Source organism: Podarcis vaucheri (assembly GCF_965113315.1).
Source record: "Podarcis vaucheri genome assembly, chromosome: 5".
In the NCBI taxonomy this organism is placed as follows: Eukaryota; Metazoa; Chordata; class Lepidosauria; order Squamata; family Lacertidae; genus Podarcis; species Podarcis vaucheri.
Genome location: NC_138763.1, coordinates 79,322,801 through 79,341,558, shown reverse-complemented (window position 1 = coordinate 79,341,558; position 18,758 = coordinate 79,322,801). Strand labels below are relative to the sequence as shown.

Sequence of the window (18,758 nt, the reverse complement as noted above, 5' to 3'; positions counted from 1 at the left end):
AAAACCTGGGCATATGGCAACCAATGTTGGAATTTCCTTCAAAATAGCTCATAAACTTTGCCAAAAAAATCTCAACAACTTTTGTGTCCTGATTGTCACTTTTTGAAATATGGCAACTGTAGGTGAAGTGCCATCTTGGGGCTGGGTAGGAAGTGGAGATGAATTATATGACTTTGTTTAGTGACCTCTTCCCTTCAGAGAATTATATTCAGGTGCCTCTTCCCTATTTCTAGACAGTACTTTGACTAAATATCATTTCCAATTAAGGGGAAAGGATGCAATGATTTATTTATTACAATATCGATATCCTACTTCACCGTTAGATGCAGCCAACAACTCACAGGAAAAAGCAACGACGGAATAAAACTTAAAGCCAATAAAGCATCTGATCTGCAACAGCAAATATCATTAAAAGGCTTTTAAAAATCAAATACCATTTAAAAGCTTTACCTGCTGTCTAAACACAAACTGGGCTCTTGGCGAATGCCAAAGTGGGAAGTTGAGGTACTAGAACTTTTCATTTCTGGTCTTTGTTGCCACTCACTCCTGAAAGTGAGGCTTGGTGGCCCCTGAGTAAGCCATCCAAAGAAGATATTAGGTCCTGAAAAGGATGGTGTACTGCTTGGTGATGTCACAAAAGCACTGAGCCTTGATGGTCAGACAATCTGTGAAAGGAACGTTGGGATTGGTGTACTGGTGGGTGATGTCACAAAAGCACTGAGCCTTGATGATCAGACAATCTGTGAAAGGAACATTTGGATTGGTGTGCTGGTTGGTGCACTGAGCCTCTGAGAGCAGGCAATTATCTGCTGGCTTGAGGGAGGTTTGTTTGCTGGAGAGCAGACCGCTGCTAAGCCTTATGTATGTCTTAGGCTTTGTATGGTAGGTGTAAAAATTCCCCACTTGTAGGCTTTTTTCTAGTAATAAAAATGTCTTCAGCAGCAGGTATGATAAATTTCAGTCTGTTGTGGTGATACCTCTACATTTTTTAGACACATTGGAGTCACATTAACCATACTTCATCTCCCAAACCACCTCCTTCCTCCACCAGCCTAGGTCCAAACTCACTTCACCAGCCTCTTTATAGACGGAAGTGGTCGCAGTTCTCTTGCTCTCCCCTTCCCCTCTACACTCCTCCTCTCGGTTCCCTGATATCTCAGGTAAAATCTTTGCCCTCAAGAGCCAACAAGGACAACGTGAGAGACTTCCTTCCATCCCTTTTCATTTACAGTGGTACCTCGGGTTACAGACTCTTCAGGTTACAGACGCTTCAGGTTACAGACTCCACTAACCCAGAAATAGTACCTTGGGTTAAGAACTTTGCTTCAGGATGAGAACAGAAATCGTGTGGCGGAGGTGTGGCGGCAGCGGGAGGCCCCATTAGCTAAAGTGCTATCTCAGGTTAAGAACAGGTTCAGGTTAAGAACGGATCTTCGGAACGAATTAAGTTCTTAACCAGAGGTACCACTGTAATGATGTGTTCTTGCAGCAGTCACCTTCAGAGCATTGCCATTTCTCCAGCTCAGTCTGTAGCATAAAGGAGGGAGGGGAGTGTCGGTTTGGGGGACCAGTGAGATCTGAGTGGGCAAGAGGGGATTTTTTGGGGGGGACTTGAATTAAAATCCAAGATGGAGAAGAAATTGACGTAGGTAAGGCAAGCATCATGAATGATCTCCTGCGACGTGTGCTTCTGAGCCTAAAAAATACGAACCTCTTTGACATTACTAGTTTCTGTAAAAAAATAATTTTGTTCCTTAAATTCTCAGCTGAAGTAGATTCATTGCTGGGGAAGACTATAGCTGTGTAGAAAAAGGCATTAGCTAGAAGCGTAATGCTGCAATGGAAGAATAAAACAGGTGAAATTCTCCCTGTGTAACCTTTAAATTCAGCATAACTATTGATGCCCCATGCTCAGTTAATACAGGATGAGATGGAACACATTTAAATAGAAGGAGAATTTGTGGTTGATATACAATACAGTGTCTGTAGAGATATAAGTAGGAGAACCATTTTAGAATATTGTAAAAAAGTGAATAAATGAAACTACCATCATTTATTCAAAAGCAATTTCTTCACTTTTTGTGCAGCACATAAAGATGTTGTCAGCAAGTTGGGATTTTTACAACATCCTTTAAACAGATCCCGAAGCTTGTTCTAGCAGTTTGAATAGTATTTTATTTTAGCACTAATATATGATATGCATTGAAATACCATAAGTCATATTGAGCCTATGAGGTGGGACATGGAATAAATGCATATATTTACATCAGATGTGCATAATTAAAAACCAAAAATAATATATATTTAAGAGCATTACTTGCGGTTAGCTGTGTGGCTTGTACCATCAGTATCACATTGCGTTTCAATTTTTTAGTTTAACAATGATTACATATTTTAGTCATACAAATGTCCTTACTAAGGTGCTGTCAGATTGAATGAACAGAAGTAAGCAGCCCCCTCAATATGTTTTGAAATAGCAAGACCTAATTTAGGAGACACCCCACCCACCTGTCAAAAAGGCCCAGTCTCCTGGCTAGTTCCAGTTGCCCACCCTGGTTTAGTATAATGCATTGGGAAATGCCTTGTTGGAAAGAGATATCTTTTTACTATATTGCTTTGCTAGTCTGTATCACAGGGTTGTTGCATTTGTAAGCATAGCTGTATTGTTTCAGAAAAGGGGTTTTTTGAGGGGGTCCAAAAATGCACAGTATTTTTATTAGACCAGCCAAAGTTAGCAGCAGGCTCTTGGTTTCTCCAGAGCTCTTCACTGGACAAGATATGACCCGAAACAAGAGGTGGAGCAATGAGGAAGAACCAAAACTGAATACAGTACAAATATGACTGCAGCTTTTAGACTCTGATCCAAGATGGAGATTGCAGACTGAATCGGGCCACCGGGTCACTCTCCCCTAAGCTTGTTATAATCACCACTAGATTCCCTCAACCTGTGTTCTAACTCTTTTTTTTACCCTTTGTCCCTTCTGCAATGCCTTTGCTCTTCTGTTGAGCAGCGCCTTAGCATGCAGCGAGTGTAACGCGAGAGAATTTTGGTACTGCAGCGAGTGCCAACAGGAACAGGTTTTACTTTACACTTGGCAGCAGCTCCTGGCACTGCTGCGGTGCAGATGGCAGCACATACGAGTGCGGTGCCTGAAGCAAAGACTGTCATGAGCTGCCTATAGCCTCCGGATTGCACCTTTGGCTACCCTTTTCCTTAACCAATAAAGAACTTAACGACATCCATAGGCTGCTGTTGCTGGGAATTGGTTTGCCCACTTACATGACTCAAAGGGCCTCCTTGCCACTGGCTTTAGCTAGCCCCAGTTGCGGAGTCAATAGTTTTCAGTGGTCATTGTAGCTGAACAACCGTCACACCTCTAGCTACATCACCGTGCTGCCAGACGAAATGGGGAGGCTCAATATCCAATGCCTGGCAGTGTGGATATATAAACACCCCATTCTGGCAGCTGCCTATCTGGTGCCTTTTCACACATAGCAAACTCGATGTATTAAAGAATCCTCTTTGAAGAAGAAATAATGTGTCACTTTCTCAAAACATCTGCCTTTGTATAAACACATTGAATAAAAGTGTGATCCTTTTTAACAGTTCTGCTTTAACTTTGGTGGATGGCATTGGATTTGTCCTGATCGTTAACATCTCTGGATGAGTGAAGATTTGGCAGGAGTTTAAGGCATGCAGGGTATTTCTTGATTTGCTGCTGGAACATGGTCAGTGGCATAGCCTGGTAGGGGCCGCGGGAGTGGTTGCCCTGGGCGCAAAATTATTAGGGGTACAAAGTTTCAATACCCAGTGTTGTCTCAATACAGATGTGTGCTTCTGTGGCTGCGCTCTGTTGAAAACGGCTTCTCCGTGCAAACCAGGAAGTAAACTCTCCAGACAACAGAATGACTCTTTTCTTATCTTTGCAGCTGCAATCTCCGAGGTGACATGGATGCTGTTAAGCAGTTGAATGTGTACACCATCCATTTCCCTCTGTATAACCCCCACCATGCAGCCCTGGGTTCTGGCAACCCATGCTATGTTAGATTTGGCTCCTCTGGAGTGATAAATTGGGGAAAGGAGCAGAGAGGGAGGGCATGGTGAATGCAGTTTGTGGTTAGCAAGAGCCCATCTCCCTGTTGATCCAGCCAGTGAGCAAGACTGGTTGGGAAGTTTTTATAGGGCGTGACAGTCCTTCCTCCCTGCCATGGCGCAGAGGAAGTCAGTGAATGCCCCACAATTTCACTGAACTGCCCAACCACCCCCTAGGACTGCAAGTGCCACCAGTTGAGGAGCAGAGGATGGAACTGGTTGGCAACTGTGGACTACTGATGGGTGCAGGTGGCGCTGTGGTCTAAACCACTGAACCTCTTGGGCTTGACAATCGGAAGGTTGGTGGTTCGAATCCGTGCAATGGAGCGAGCTCTCGTTGCTCTGTCCTCAGTGGCGTAGCGTGGGGGGTACAGGGGGGGGGGCCGGCCGCACCGGGCGCAACATCTGGGGGTTAGGGTTAGGGGGCGCAAATCCACGGTTATGGGGCGCAAATCCACGGGTTAGGGGGCGCAAATTACTTGCCTTGCCCCGGGTGCTGACAACCCACGCTACGCCACTGTCTGTCCTTGCTTCTGCCAAACAAGCAGTTTGGCAGAAAGAAGTGCAAGTAGATAAATAGGTACCTCTGCAGCAGGAAGGTAAATGGTGTTTCTGTGCGCTCTGGTTTCTGTCATGGTGTTCCATTGCACCAGAAGCGGTTTAGTCATGCTGGCCACATGACCTGGAAAGCTGTCTGTGGACAAACTCCAGCTCCCTCGGCCTGAAAGCGAAATGAGTGCCGCAACCCCATGGTTGCCTTTGACTGGATTTAACTGTCCAGGGGTCCTTTAACTTTACCTTTACCTTTAACTGCAGACCCACAGCACTGAGGAATTTCATCTCAGCCTTTCTTGCAACTAGTTATCCCAGTGCAAACCTTTCTCTTTTTTTCCGAGCTAACTTTTCCAGAACTATATCAAGAACCTCTCCTAAGCACCAGCTTCAAAACAACTGTCAGGAGGAGGATAAATTCCATTGGCAGAGTGCCCAGGAAGAACCAGTGGATACAGAATCAAATGAAACAGCAGGATTAGAAATGCATTAAACAACTTCCAAGAAATGACTCTATCCTTATAATGATCAGAGAGTAGTGGTGGAATACCAATTCAAGATGCATATTCCGATCAGCTTTTATTATTATTATTTTTTAAATGCAGAAATGGAGCTGGTTTAGTAATGTCCATGAGGAGGTGTACTGCTGGAGCACAAGTGTCAGTGTAAAAAGAAAAATAAAGAGCTGTATAACTGACATCCGTGTAATTTGATTATGTCGTGGCTGTGTAGTGCCATATAAAAGCATAAGATAAACACTACTTGAAAGCAGGGGGATGAGCTAGTGCCCACTTTAGACAACAACAGGAGGCTGTGAAGAAATGTAGCTGAAGGCCATTGGGGAATGTGAAGTATAGAAAGCACAAAGAATGAGCGGGCACTCGAAGTAGGAAGAAATGTTTTTTAATTTTAAAATAGCTGGTTTTGCATTATGTGCAATAGAAATACGAGAGGAAAGCACATTCTAAGGGTGCTGGAATGTACGTTGGTCTCTTAAACGTGGTCCTCTCAATAAATAATCTCTAGTGAGGGTTAATAGAAGGAGCGGAGATATGATAGCCATATTAAATAGCTAAAGGGTTGTCACATGGAAAATGGAGCAAGCTTGTTTTCTCCTGCTGTGGACCCATACCAAGGGGTTCAAGTGACAAGGAAGGAGATTCCATCAGAAAGAATGGTGAGTGGTGTTTGACAGTGGAACAAACTCCCTCAGAAGGTGCTGGGCTCTCCTTCATTGGATGTTTTTAAGGAGAGGTTGGATGGCCAACTGTCATGGATGCTTTAGCTGAGATTCCTGCATCGCAGGGGGTTGAACATGATGACCCTTGGGGTCCCTTCTAACTCTATGATTCCAGGAGGGGTGTGTTGCTGAGATGGTGGTGGTGATGATGAAGCTTCTGGTGGGGATTGCAGTTGAGACAATCACAGAGGGGCCTTCTGGCCGCCATTGCTAGAACTCATCTGATTCTAGAGTGGGGCAGAGCTGTCAAAAGGGTCTAGGCCAAGAAGAGGGGGATCTTTTTTCATACCAGGCCTGGGCAGAACCAAAAGAAAAAGTGGATGGTGCAATGAATGTGAACTTTACCTTTCTACAGTAAGCTATTTTCCACCCTCTGAATCCCCCATCCAGACAAGCAAAGGCATCACCAGGAGCACATGCAAAACCACTCATGAAAGGTGCAAAATAGGTCTGGTGAATGGCATGGCCTGAGCAGAGGTGGTGTGACTGGAGAATGGTGTGGCATTGGGGAGGGTCCAGAGTCATATAGAGATGCTTATGGGGCCACCTTTACCCTCTGTGCCTATGGTTCTCCACCCCTGGTCCAGGCACCTGGGAATAGACAAAACAGATGTCCAGAAGAGCTATAGACCAAGAGAAGCAAAGGAGTCTCAGAAATTATGAATAAACATAGGCTGGCTCAGATGAGTTGTGAAGAAAGAAGACCAGATTGAGAAGAAAACTGGCAGAGTGAATGGACAGAGAGGAGAGAATTGTTGTTGTTGTTGTTGTTGTTGTTGTTGTTGTTGTTGTAGTAATTTATATACCGCCCTATACCTGGAGGTCTCGGAGCAGTTCACAGAAAAGATCAACATAAAAACCGCAATATATATAAACAAAATAGGTTGTGTGAACAGGTGCTGCAAAGGTGTGGAAGGCTGAAACTTGCATATATACTCAAAATAACACAAAATTTCTTTGGCAGCAGGGCTCTGCCAGTTTCTTTGCTCTTCTCATCTCCCTCAGAATATAAAACAGGAAACATATTGGTAGGGGAGGCAGGCTAAGATAAGTTTTCAACAGACTTGTTCCCAAATTTTTTTTTTAGGAAATCAATAGTGGGAGTACAGTTAGAAGAAATTATTGACAAGTTACTAACGAGTCTTTCAACATTATTTGGCCTAGAGGAACATATTGTGGTAGCAATGATGATCTGAATGCATATCATATTAAAGAAAGCTATAATGATTTTTATAGATTCCAAACAGATTTACAAATAGGCATCATCTGGAATTCAGGCTTCCTTGAAGTTTGCACTATATATATATAGGAAAAGTGCTGATCGATAATACAACAAGCCAACCAGCCATTCTTCAAAACAAGTCATAAAGAAATCCGGATACTTCCTGAGAAAATTGGTTTCTGTTTCAGTTGCTTAAGATATAACTTCCTTTGAGAAATAGTTATGACAGGTTCACCTGATTGCTCCCCTCTACAAGGTCACCTTTGCAGTTATTGGAGAAGGGAGATCTGTGGAGCTTGGGTGTGAAAGAAGGATTCAACACTCTGGTTGTTCACATCTTGGCTCTGACATTTTCTGAAGAATCTGACAACTGTTAATGATTCCAAGTTTCCCCATGACTCACTGTAGCAATTAGATTTCTTGAAGGGCCAGTTTGTGAACCGAGTCAGGGGCAGAGGACCAAAGCCATGACGTCCCACCCATACAAAAGGTATCTCCACACCCACATCTCCTGCCTCTGGGCTGCCAACTTGGAAGCCTTTGCAATACCCCTGAGAGAACTGAATTTGCCCTTGGGAACTCCAGCCACCACCCCACAGCTAGAATAAAAACTGAAGTCTAGACTGTATGTTTCCCAATTCATCATATCTCTGAGAGTGGCATTTCTTTAGAAATAACAGTCACTGTAGTGAAATGGAGCCCCAAATGTATGGATGTGCTTCTAGAAACATGGCCACCCCTTTATTTTCATGGAATAAAGAAAAAATTAGTTCAAGAAACTGGAATAATTGTAATATATATCTATTGTGCATAAAAAGGTGGGAGTTAAAGCAAAGAGCTCTTGATGATGAGTGAGGGGGGGTTGCAGAGATGGTGTAAGGGTTCAGTGCTACCCATACCTAGAACTGGGGTCTCAGAGGAGGAGCAGGACCCCCTGACCACCCACAGTCTTATGCTGCCAGGATGCTTGGGGAGCCATCAGATCCAGGTGTCCCCACCCTAGACATCTACACCAATTCCTGACCCACTTTTGGAGCCACCACTTCTGCCATGTCACTCTTAGGGCCACAGGAATAGAGGAGATGGTAGACTAGACAAGAGGTCCAGGGCCTGAGGTTTCCCACCCCGTAGGAAGTTATGGGGACTAGTGAGTTGTGTCAAAGGCTTCACAGAAAAGGTGGGCTCTGAATGATGATGGCCCAACCCTCCATATGTGCATGTGTTGGACCCCAGTCTGACCTTTCAACATATTGAGTATCTGTGTCAGTGCATTCTTGTAGCCATTCGAGCACAGAAATTAGACCCAGCCTACATAAGACCGTCAATGCATGTCTTTCAGTTGCACACAAGTAGCAGTGTGTATGCGTCAAAACTCCAGGGGTCAACAGTGGATTTTGATCTCCCCCACTGCTATCTTGATAGGCACCCCCCCATTGATATTTACATTCAGAAGGAAGCCGTTACTAGCACCTATGGAAGCTCCCCGCACTCAGGCAACTAGCAGCTCCTGTGTTTTCTTTCATTGGGGCCACAGCTAGAGGACAGAGTTGAAAATCCCTTTCCCTGCCTTCCAGTCCTGAGTCTGCTGCTTCTCCCTGATTTGCTCTTTCCATTTCTTACTTAGCATCAGATGTAGTTTGACCCTCAAATGCTAAATCAGCAAGTACAGGCCTTGTAGTTATCTGTCGGAAGTAGTATGCCTTCGGATATCAGTTGCTGAGAATCACAAGTGTGGAAAATGCTGCTAGATTCAGGTCCTACTTTATGGATTTCCCATAGGCATCTGGTTGGCCAGTGTGAGAACAGGGTCCTGGATGAGATGGGTCTTTTGTCTGATCCAGTCTGACTCTTCTGCCATACTTAGCCTTGATCCATAAGAAGCCACATTTCAGCAACCATAATGTGCTGGCACTTTTGAAAGCATGGATTTCTTCCTATACGGTTGACTCAAAGGGTCTGGCCTGCTTCGGGTTCCCAAACATTTGCAGCTGTGTGTCCGTCTTCCTTGCATACGTATTTGAAAACGTTTTAGGACAGAAATGGAGGGCAGAGCTCAGGTGCCTTTGGCAATCAATACATTCTTTCACCTTGGTTAAGAAGGCACAACAGCATTTTCCCTTTTACCTCCCAAGAATTAAAAATCCAAAAGAAGTAAACTAACATGAGGTCAATGTGAGGTGAACGTTTAAAAAGTCAAAATGCCTCCAGTTTGCACTCATCCCTCCAAATGTGGATACTGTGTGTGTCCTACTTCTAAAACGATTATACTTTGAGCAATTGAAGCTTGCATACTGGAAGCCCCAAAAATTGTCAATAACACCACCTCTTCCTCTTCTTTCTCTCTTCCTCTCCCCCTCCTCTCACATTTCCTTGGGGTCAGTTTGAGGCCTTGGATTTCTTTCCGTTAATTTATAGCACTCATATCACTATATGAATTAGTATTGCTTTTGTCTTTTGGCTAATGACTGTGGAATATGACAAAAGATTGTAATGGTAGCAAGAAAGCGTTTATTGGTTTAGGCAGCACAAAAGAGGATCATCTTATGCAAGGGGGTGCAAATAATCTTGTCGTTACTGTGCAGCGAGCAGAAGGCAGAGGGTGAGAATTTGGAAGAGTACGTGACATGTTTGCCACAAATGCTCGAAAGGCAGGGTGTTTTTCCCTTAGCTGTTTTAAGAATCATTAATCTGGGATTTATTTATAGCTGTCAAGATTGGTTTCTTGCAACAAATATTTATGCAAAGAGAGTCGCCAAGCAAAGGGTGTTGGGAGCACTTTGCAAAGATGAGATTAAAGCTTCAAACCAACAAGAGGCTGTTTATCTCCTGGGTAGCTCAGATGAAGCCTGTTATGGCTACCCAAGTGAATAACTTTAAGGATAATTTTTGAAAGCCACATTAGGGCAATACTTTTATTGTTGTTGTTGGCGTTCATCTGTCTCGAGAGACAATGGAGTGTGCCTCTGGGGTGAAGTCAAATCGCTGGAGAAACACAGCACCTGCTATGGCAGCAGAGACTTGTAACTTGTAACTGCTGCTTCCCATGTTGTTGTTTTTGCTGCATTATAGTAGCACCAAAGTGACCTCTCTGGAGTGCAAGCCTGGGCCCTCTATATGGAGTTCCTGGGCTGCTCAGGTGACAATTGGCTTTCCAAAGGAAAGCAGAGCAATGCATTTGACACTAGTTTGGCTGCAGAAGCTGCTGGAAGGAGGTGTGCAAGACACCATCCAACCGTCTTAGGGACTCCACTATGTATTACAAAATATTGCACAAATACACAGCTATATAGAAAAAGGTTACTGTAATACAAAGTTACTAATATGTAATCTATAAATTGATATCAATTCATTTTCCTTTGGTCACGCCCTCCGGATTCTCACCCAGGATCCAAACAAACTCTCAGCTTGCCCACAAAAGTCTCTCAGTGAGAAGGGTTCCTGGAGATAGCGAACATCACCCTAGCCTCTTCCTCTAGACTTGCTTTTTATGGAGAGGCTCAAGATGGAGGGTACTTCTTCAGGTTGCCCATAGCTGTGTCCCATTCAGCTGTACTCGCCACACCCAGTTCTAGGTGCAGTAGATTTGTTGAGTTTCCCAGGGGTGCAAAAGTTGGGGGAAAGGGCCTCCCTCTACTCACAGCTCTTTCTTCACCCTCTGTCATCTCCGCCCTCTCTAGCTACCCTGGGCTCTAATGCTGTTACCCCACCCAACAGGAAAGAGTTACCACGATGTCAGGTGACCTTTTATGCCTACCAGAGACCTGCAGGGTACCCAGCTGATTGTCATGTCTTGCAGAACCCCCTTTCAAAGCTTCCCATGACCCCACAACCCACTGACTGTCAGGGCTTCAGAATTCCCTTACACTATCTTGCGGAGCACTTTGCATAGGGCTTTACAGACACTGCCAAGCCCCATTTCAGCTAAGCCAAGCTTTTACTGGCCCCACAACTGACGTCACATCTGAGGTCTGGTGTAGGACAAGCAGGCATGGCTTGGCCTGGACTTCTAACTAGGGCTGTGGGCTGGAAGATCCCCACCCCCTGGACTAGATGAATGAGAAATGTCTTGAACCAACTTTATTCTGCAGAGCTTCTCATGCAAACTTGTGCAACAATTTCTATGCCTATGGGACAGTTTGGGTTGCATGACTTTAGTGCAATCCTTAGATTACCAAATTTTTAATACCAAAAGAATATCTCTGAATTATAAACTCTCTCATTACATCCCCTGCCTGCATTGTTTGGGGTTTTGGGGGTGGGTGGGTGTCTGTTATTTCCCACAGGTAGTTCAGGTGCAGGGAGGTGACCCAGATGCAACAGGTAGACAAGAGAGCGCTGCATGGTACTCATCTAGACTGGGAGTGGTGGGGGAGAGAAGGAAGGATGGGGTAACCATGATTTGATAAGACTCTTGTCTTTGCTCTCCTGCTGTCATCTCGGACACAGCAATAGCAAGAGAAATCAATAAGGCATACCTACGGTAAGACACTCAATCATCTTTGTAATGTGTTTTGAGATCAGTGGATGAAATAGACATATACTGCGTTAGGAATCATCCATCTATCTATCAACATCTGCCACACACTTAAAAAGGAAAAAAAAAGAATCTCAACAGGGTCGTTTGTAACAGAAACCTAAAAGTATTCTCCTCCTAAAAATACAATTAAAAGCGACAAAGGAACAGAGATTTGATGTGAAAAATGTGCAGGTCTATTTCTTGTAATTCACTGAGCCTTGTTCCTGGCTAGGGGTGGTGATGGAATTCACTGCAAGAGGACCAAACATTGAATTAGCCCCTGTAGTCTACTCATCTGCTCTGTTTACAAAGTGGTCTTTCTTTCAGTGAATAATGCAGATTTCCCTGATGCTGGTTTGTTTGCTTTTAGAATAATTTGAATATGATGATATGTGTTCCAATACAATTTAGTTGGCTACCATCATCATCAGTGTTTAGAAACATAGACTTCCTTGTGGAAGGGCCCACACAAGGGCCATCTAGTTTCAACCACTGCAGAGGAAGAATCTTTTGCCCAATATTGGGTTGAACTCACAACCTTGAAATTAAGAGTCTCAGGTTCTACCGAATTAGCTATCCCAGCTGTCAAATTTGATCTTAACCGTCTTCTAACTGGGTACCACTGAAATGTGCATTCACTTCAACCAGTCTTGATTCGCAATTGAGGTCACTAGGTTAGCCATTAACCACCAATAACTTTCACTGTTTTATTGGTAACCTTTCTCTCACTCCCCCCCACCGCCCTGCCATGTGACATTGCCAAATGCACACAGAAAGCACAGTCATTATGTCTTAAGGTGAACCTTTGATATTTATTAATGTAACAAAAAAGGGCCTTACTTGTATTTCCTGAATGTTAAAATATGAGTCTGATGCATGTATTTTTGGAGTAACGTTATTTATAAAAACTTTATAATAAATGGCTAGTTTTCCTATTACCCTTCTTATGCTTATTACTTTTCATTATTCATCGATGCAAAAATGCTGACTACATCTTTTTGTTCTTTTGAGTGGGGCAGTGGGCGTGTGGGTTGCGTGTGGGTGTGCGTGCGACTTGAGATCATAAGTACACCCTGCAAACTATGCCTTGAATAATGGGAACTAACTTTTTTGGGGGGTGGAGATATATTATTGACCGTATAAGTTGTTAAAATGCTAGCTAGATGACAAGAGAAACAGTAACTTGTGTGTTTGTGTGCACGCGTATGCGTGCGTTTGTATGCAGAGGGTGTCCATCGCCTCCTGATTCTCTCTTGAACAGATAGCAATCCTGATGTAAGATGCATACTTCAATGGGCAATTACCAGCTCGTTCAGTTTTTAGCCAGCCCTGAAATCATCATTAAAAAAGTAAACAATGGTGTTATTTTATGAAAGCTGAAGGACTGGATCAGGAAGAAGTTAAAAATAGCTAAGTTGAAACTGAAGTGAAATGGTATGGGTGATGAGTCAGTTGAATCATATTGAACCAGTCGCAAAAATCTGATTGCATCCCTATTCCTGGCATGCAGGAATCATGTCTAAGATAAGTTCTTTCTATATGAGAGAAAGAGACAGACACAGACACACACACACACACACACACAGCCAGAAATAGGATGCAAGTGGAAATTAGATGTGAGGCTTCCACTACATTGTTAAAATGGGCACAGATTTAAGATGGGAGAGAACCCTGGCAGTTGCTCAAAAGATTTTCTTTGGCGCACATTACTTATTAGAGACTTCTAAATTAGAATGTAAGGCCTGGTGTTGGGAGAGCTAGAGTCCCTAATATGAGGCTTCAGAGAATGGCTTCAAGGAGGAAGGGCTTGTCATGCTTAGCAGACGGAGAATGCCTTGTCTTCAAAGGAAAACCCATGAATCCTGATGAAAGTCTTCTTGACCATGAAGGCATTGAACCAGGCCCATGTTCAACAGCAGAAGGATCAGACCCCCTAGGGCCTATCTCCTAAAAACACACCATTAACTGCTAAATGCTAAATGCCTCCATGCAGATAAGCAAAATGCTGGATCACTGAGCAATGTGCTAATATGTGGGAACCAGCCCTTTCACTATTATAAAGGCTCCAAATATTTTCACCAGTTGTTATTCTCATAAGGGAATGCCAAGGAGTAAATTTTGGAACACAAAAAGTTGCCTTAAACCAGGAGTAGCTAAGTGTTGGCCTTCCAGATGTTTGAAGACTTCTACAGCTCCCGTTATCCTGACCCTTGGCTATGTCCAACAACATCTGGGCAACCACAGCTTAGCCACCACTGCTTTAAACAGAGTTAGACTATTGGTCCATCTAGCTCAGTACGTCCTACACTGGTTGGCAGTCGCTTGTCTGGATTCCAGACAGGAGTCTTCCCAGACCTACTGGGAGATGTCTGGATTGAATTGAATTGGGGACCAGTACTCTATCACTGAGCTATGGTCTTTTTCCTGAGTTGTAGGCATCTCTATGACCTTTGCAGTGCAAGCAAGAGATTTATGCAGGGTGATAGTTGCTGTGCGGTTGAGTAATCTCTGGCTGTCTTTGATGTGCCTAATGAAAGTGGTGACCTAACTTGTGAATTGGCCTGGTGCCATTTGTAGCATATGGCCCTCCAGGCCTTGAATATAGGACAGTCAAAAGATCATTCAGGAGCCAGCAAATCTTTGAACGGAGACTTCTCCAATTCAGCAGTGGCCAAAGCATTGGCTGTGTGTTGTCAAATGGTTAACAGGATATGCCCCAACTTCTCCAGCTCATAGCAGGATTAACGTTGAAAATCAAAGCAAGACTTTGGAGTGCACTTAGCTCAGAGGTCAGGGGAATCTGGATATGCGCACACTCTTTTGTAGAATTGGCTAAAAATCATTTTGTGGGATTACAGTTTCTATTAAATAGAATGGGTATTTGGGAAACACGTTTGCTTCAATAATAATAACAGTGATGAAGGAAACTCTCATGTTTCCTGATACTTAACTTCATTAAAACCCAGTTGCAGCATCCCCAACTCGACAAGGTTACTTCATGACCCATATTACTGATTAGTCCGATTCATAATTAATTTCAATATGAGGACTTGCATAGCCCAATTGGCTGGAATCCAGGCAAGGTTTCCTATGACCCGAGAGGTTGCTGACTACCAGATGTTGTATAGTTGGAGTAAAATGAGCTGGTACTTTCAATCGTGCCTCTTGGCAGGTTAAGCATTTACCTTGGGACAACAATGTTCTGGAAACAGTTACTTGAATGGGGTGGCAGCATGGCAGTGGCCACCCCACACGCTTGTTCTCTCTCACACACAGGACATATGCAGGCAAACACACCCCTCAACTGATCGACACAGTTCAGCTGAGATGGGGGAGCAGTTATCACCCCACTCACCAAATGCTCAATCTGGTGACTGGCAAGAGAGACACACTGAGTTGGGCAGAGGGGTTTGAACCTGTTGGCTCTCCCTTGCGCACTGTCTATGCTGCTGGGGGGTGGGGGAGCTTGAGAACCCCTAAAAAATTGTTGCTAGCTGCCCCTTGTCAACTGCCCCTTGACATAAATGACTGAAGCACACAGAGCCGACCCACCCATTAGGCAGGGGGAAGAAGCTACCTCAGGTTGCAAATGTGCAAAAGGCAGTGTCCCAGCTGCCCAGTGTGTGGCATTGCTGCTTATCTTCCCTGCCACTGGTGTGTGTGGAGAAGAAAAGCAGTAAAACTTTGCAGAATGCCCCCCCCAAGTTTGGCAAGAGGGAGGTGTTCCAGTGTGTGGTGTTGCCGCTTGTCTTCCCCACCCCTGGGACACAGGAGACGAGCAGCAAGGCCTTGCGAAATGCCCCAATCTCATCAAATTTTGGCAGGGGGGAATTTTGGCAGCAGCGGACATGGTGTGATGTGGCAAGGTGGCAAGAGGCAGCACATTCCCATTTCACCTCAGGAGGAGGGAAGAACTTGCACTGGGCAAGCTGGGTGGAGCAATATCTCTGGATCTGTCTACTAGGAGGTGTAGCTTTGTCGTTCTGGTCCCTGCTGTAGCGCAGCAGGTCTGAGTGGCACCCCACCCCCTTTGGAGTCTCTGCTTCCACCTTGCTCCTAATAAACTGTATGTCACCTTTAAGCCATGGGTATAAACACATTATGCCCTTACCTGTGAAAGGGAGCAAAGCCAGTGATGTCTTGAATGTCTGAGCAATGGGGGAAAAGGAGGGAGGTCAAAGCTCATTCTAATTATTCATACAAGACCAGACATTGTGCTTCATGAATCATTCAGAACAAGCCCCACTGTAATCTGCTTCTTGATTATATCTCTTGGATGCTGTGCCGGATTTTCCCTTCTCCTCCAGTTAATTTTCTTAGTGATAAGGCTCTTTGTTCCATACCTGGGCTCATATTCCCTTTCCTGCCCTGGAACATCCATCCCTATTGCTTTTGACCTTCTTTAATCATTGCAAATATGAGCTGTTTTTTAATTGAAGGGAACATGCCTTCTTTGAGGGCCAGATGGTTGCACGCACCCGTTGCTATTGATTTCCCATTAGCCAAAGCTTTGAATTAATTTAATATATTTCCATCTCGGCATGTGAGCTTCAGCACTTGCCGTGTTTAATTTAGTCTGGGCCCAATTACACAGGTCCATATAGTTAAATAATGGAGGTCAGAGGGCGCGACACGGCAGATTTCTTCCTCTTGACTTAGTGGCAGCAAACAGTTGTCATAATCTTCATGCATCTTCTCAAAAGTTGACACCAGGATCTATAGCTGCATCCTGCCCTTTCTTGATCTATGCCTCTTCCTTTATTTTTCAGTGCGTGGCTCTTTCCTTATAGTTCCCAACTGTCTCAGATCACCCATATTCATCACTTTCTGTGTGCTTTTCCCTTTGTGCCCCCTACTTCTGTTGACTTACAGCTGTAGTTTATTTCCCCCCAGATCAGCAAACAGTGTGATGGATACCCATTTGCTACTAGCATGGAGGCCTTTCCTTCTTAATTAGAAGCCGTGACGCAGCTCTCCAGACCCAACAGGCTGCTGAGTCACCTTTCTCAATATCTCTCCTTCACTGAAAATGGATAAATGTGGCTTTGTTTATCGAAGCTCCAGAGGAAAAGTTTCTGTTCACTCCGTAAGCTTTTAAAGGGGACCAAAAGGATCGGAAGCGTTTGTAACGTGAGCAAAACAAGAAAGAGAAGCCTGAAGTGTTTCTAAAGGTGACCTTGCTTCATTTGGTAAAGCACATTCCTTGCTGTAAGTGAGAAAGGGTTGATTTCAAACACACAGAGAGAGCACTTGGCTTTCATCACTCAGTAACTTACTGCTTCTTGTTGACCCAACTATTCTCATGGGCCAGATCTACACATGCAGCCGAACGAGGCGGCAGAGTCATCCTAAGGGGGAGCGTGAACTTCACATATGGTGTTTCTGAAGCCTTTCCTTGGCATTTGGTTGACCCTGCATTTTGAAATAAAAATAGAAGATACCAATATGAGTTGCACTTATGTAAAGCAACTGATTGCCTGTCCTGCCATCTATGTCCTTGTCCCCATCCCCTCCAGTCAGTAAGCCTTGGGAACTAGGAATACTGCCAGCCCTCAAGGGATCCCCTACAACAGTTCATCCTCTCTGGTTGCATTGAGGAGACCTCCTTTCACCATCGTACATTTAACTGTATGCCACCTTTCCACAACAACAGTGGTTCAAAAACAAGGCCAATAAGCAGTCCCAGTTGAACAGCTCAAGTATGAATAGGGGAGAGAAAAATGCCTGACACAGAAATAAAACGGTGGCATTTAAAACCCAAAATGCTGGTGTTCGTCATCCCTAAAGGCGTTCCACAGAGCTTCGCCACTATTTGCTTACATCTGTAAGATAGAAGCCACACCCCGCACCTGTGGCAGCCCTTCTTCCCAGCTCTCACCTGGGTCTCTTTAAACACTGCAGTGCTTCAGAGAGCTCTTCTCTATACCTTGCTGCCTTCCCACCCAACCTCCACTGAGCCTACTAGCTGCAGCACGAAGTTGAGGACTAAGCGGCCAAACGATCTCAAACAGTATTCCCCAGCTATATTAGTGCACAGTAAGTGAAAAAGGGTTCCAGGCCTATAATGCACACTCTTCAACATTTTTCTGGTGAAAATAGGGGTGTCCTATTCAATCATCATCATCATACCCTGCCCATCTGACTGGGTTGCCCCAGCCACTCTGGGTGGCTTCCAGCACATATAAAAATATAAGAAACCATTAAACATTTTTTAAAAGTCCTTGTACAGGGCTGCCTTCAGATGTCTTCTAAAGGTTGTATAGTTACTTATCTCATTGGTTTGTGGGTCACATAACTTCATACCCTTCATCATTTCTGAAGGTACAGTGCCAGTGTTGTCCTATTGGAGAGTGGGTTTTGTTTTTTTTTTTAAAAAAAAAACCATTTCCCCTTGTATATTTGATCAAAATGTACATTGAGAAACATGGGTAAGTTGAAACAATAAATTGTAATGTCTTCATGAGACAGATAGTGTTAATTGACCTTCATTTTTCTTTTTTTAACCTCGCTTGCTATCTTAATAAATAGGGAGGCAATAATCCATCCTTATCAGGAAAGTAGTTTTTCCCTGCCACCGATATTTTGGGAGGTGAGTCTTAAAGCCCATTATGGATAGCGAAACAAGATAATGTAGTTTAAGTGCACAACCTTAAGATGCAGAGATTGACAGCACTGATTGTATATGTAACAGCAGCCTTTTAAAATGCATATTTATCTCCTACTTGGCTGTCGGCAAGACCACTATGTATAGTACTGATGCGCCAAACTCCCATTGAATTTTGTACTGCTTCAGGAATTCATTACCCTGCCAACTCAGTATGGGTTGTTCTGATTTCCTGACATGCACATCTCTGCTCCCTTTCTTCAATGACTTTCCTCTACTTTTTGAGTTGCTTCTATCTCATTATGTGTTGGATGCTTCATGCTGTTTCATGTGCCCAACAACAATCAACAGGGACATTAATGATCAAAACTCCATCCACTGCTGGCCACCTAACTCAGAGCCACAAATGAGGGGTGTGGGGGAGCACATGATTTGCATGTGTGATATTCCAGGTCTAGCATGTGGTCTCACCAGTACTAGACGATTTCTGCCTGAGACTATGAGAAGCTGGAGCCTATCACAGTTAACAGA

The 18,758-nt window shown here is 44.1% G+C and overlaps 1 protein-coding gene across 6 annotated transcripts in view; it reads left to right on the top strand.

The window, feature by feature from the left end:
• Positions 1–18,758, top strand: part of GRID1 (glutamate ionotropic receptor delta type subunit 1) — a 722,825-nt gene that overhangs the window by 165,167 nt on the left and 538,900 nt on the right. The window lies entirely within an intron of this gene.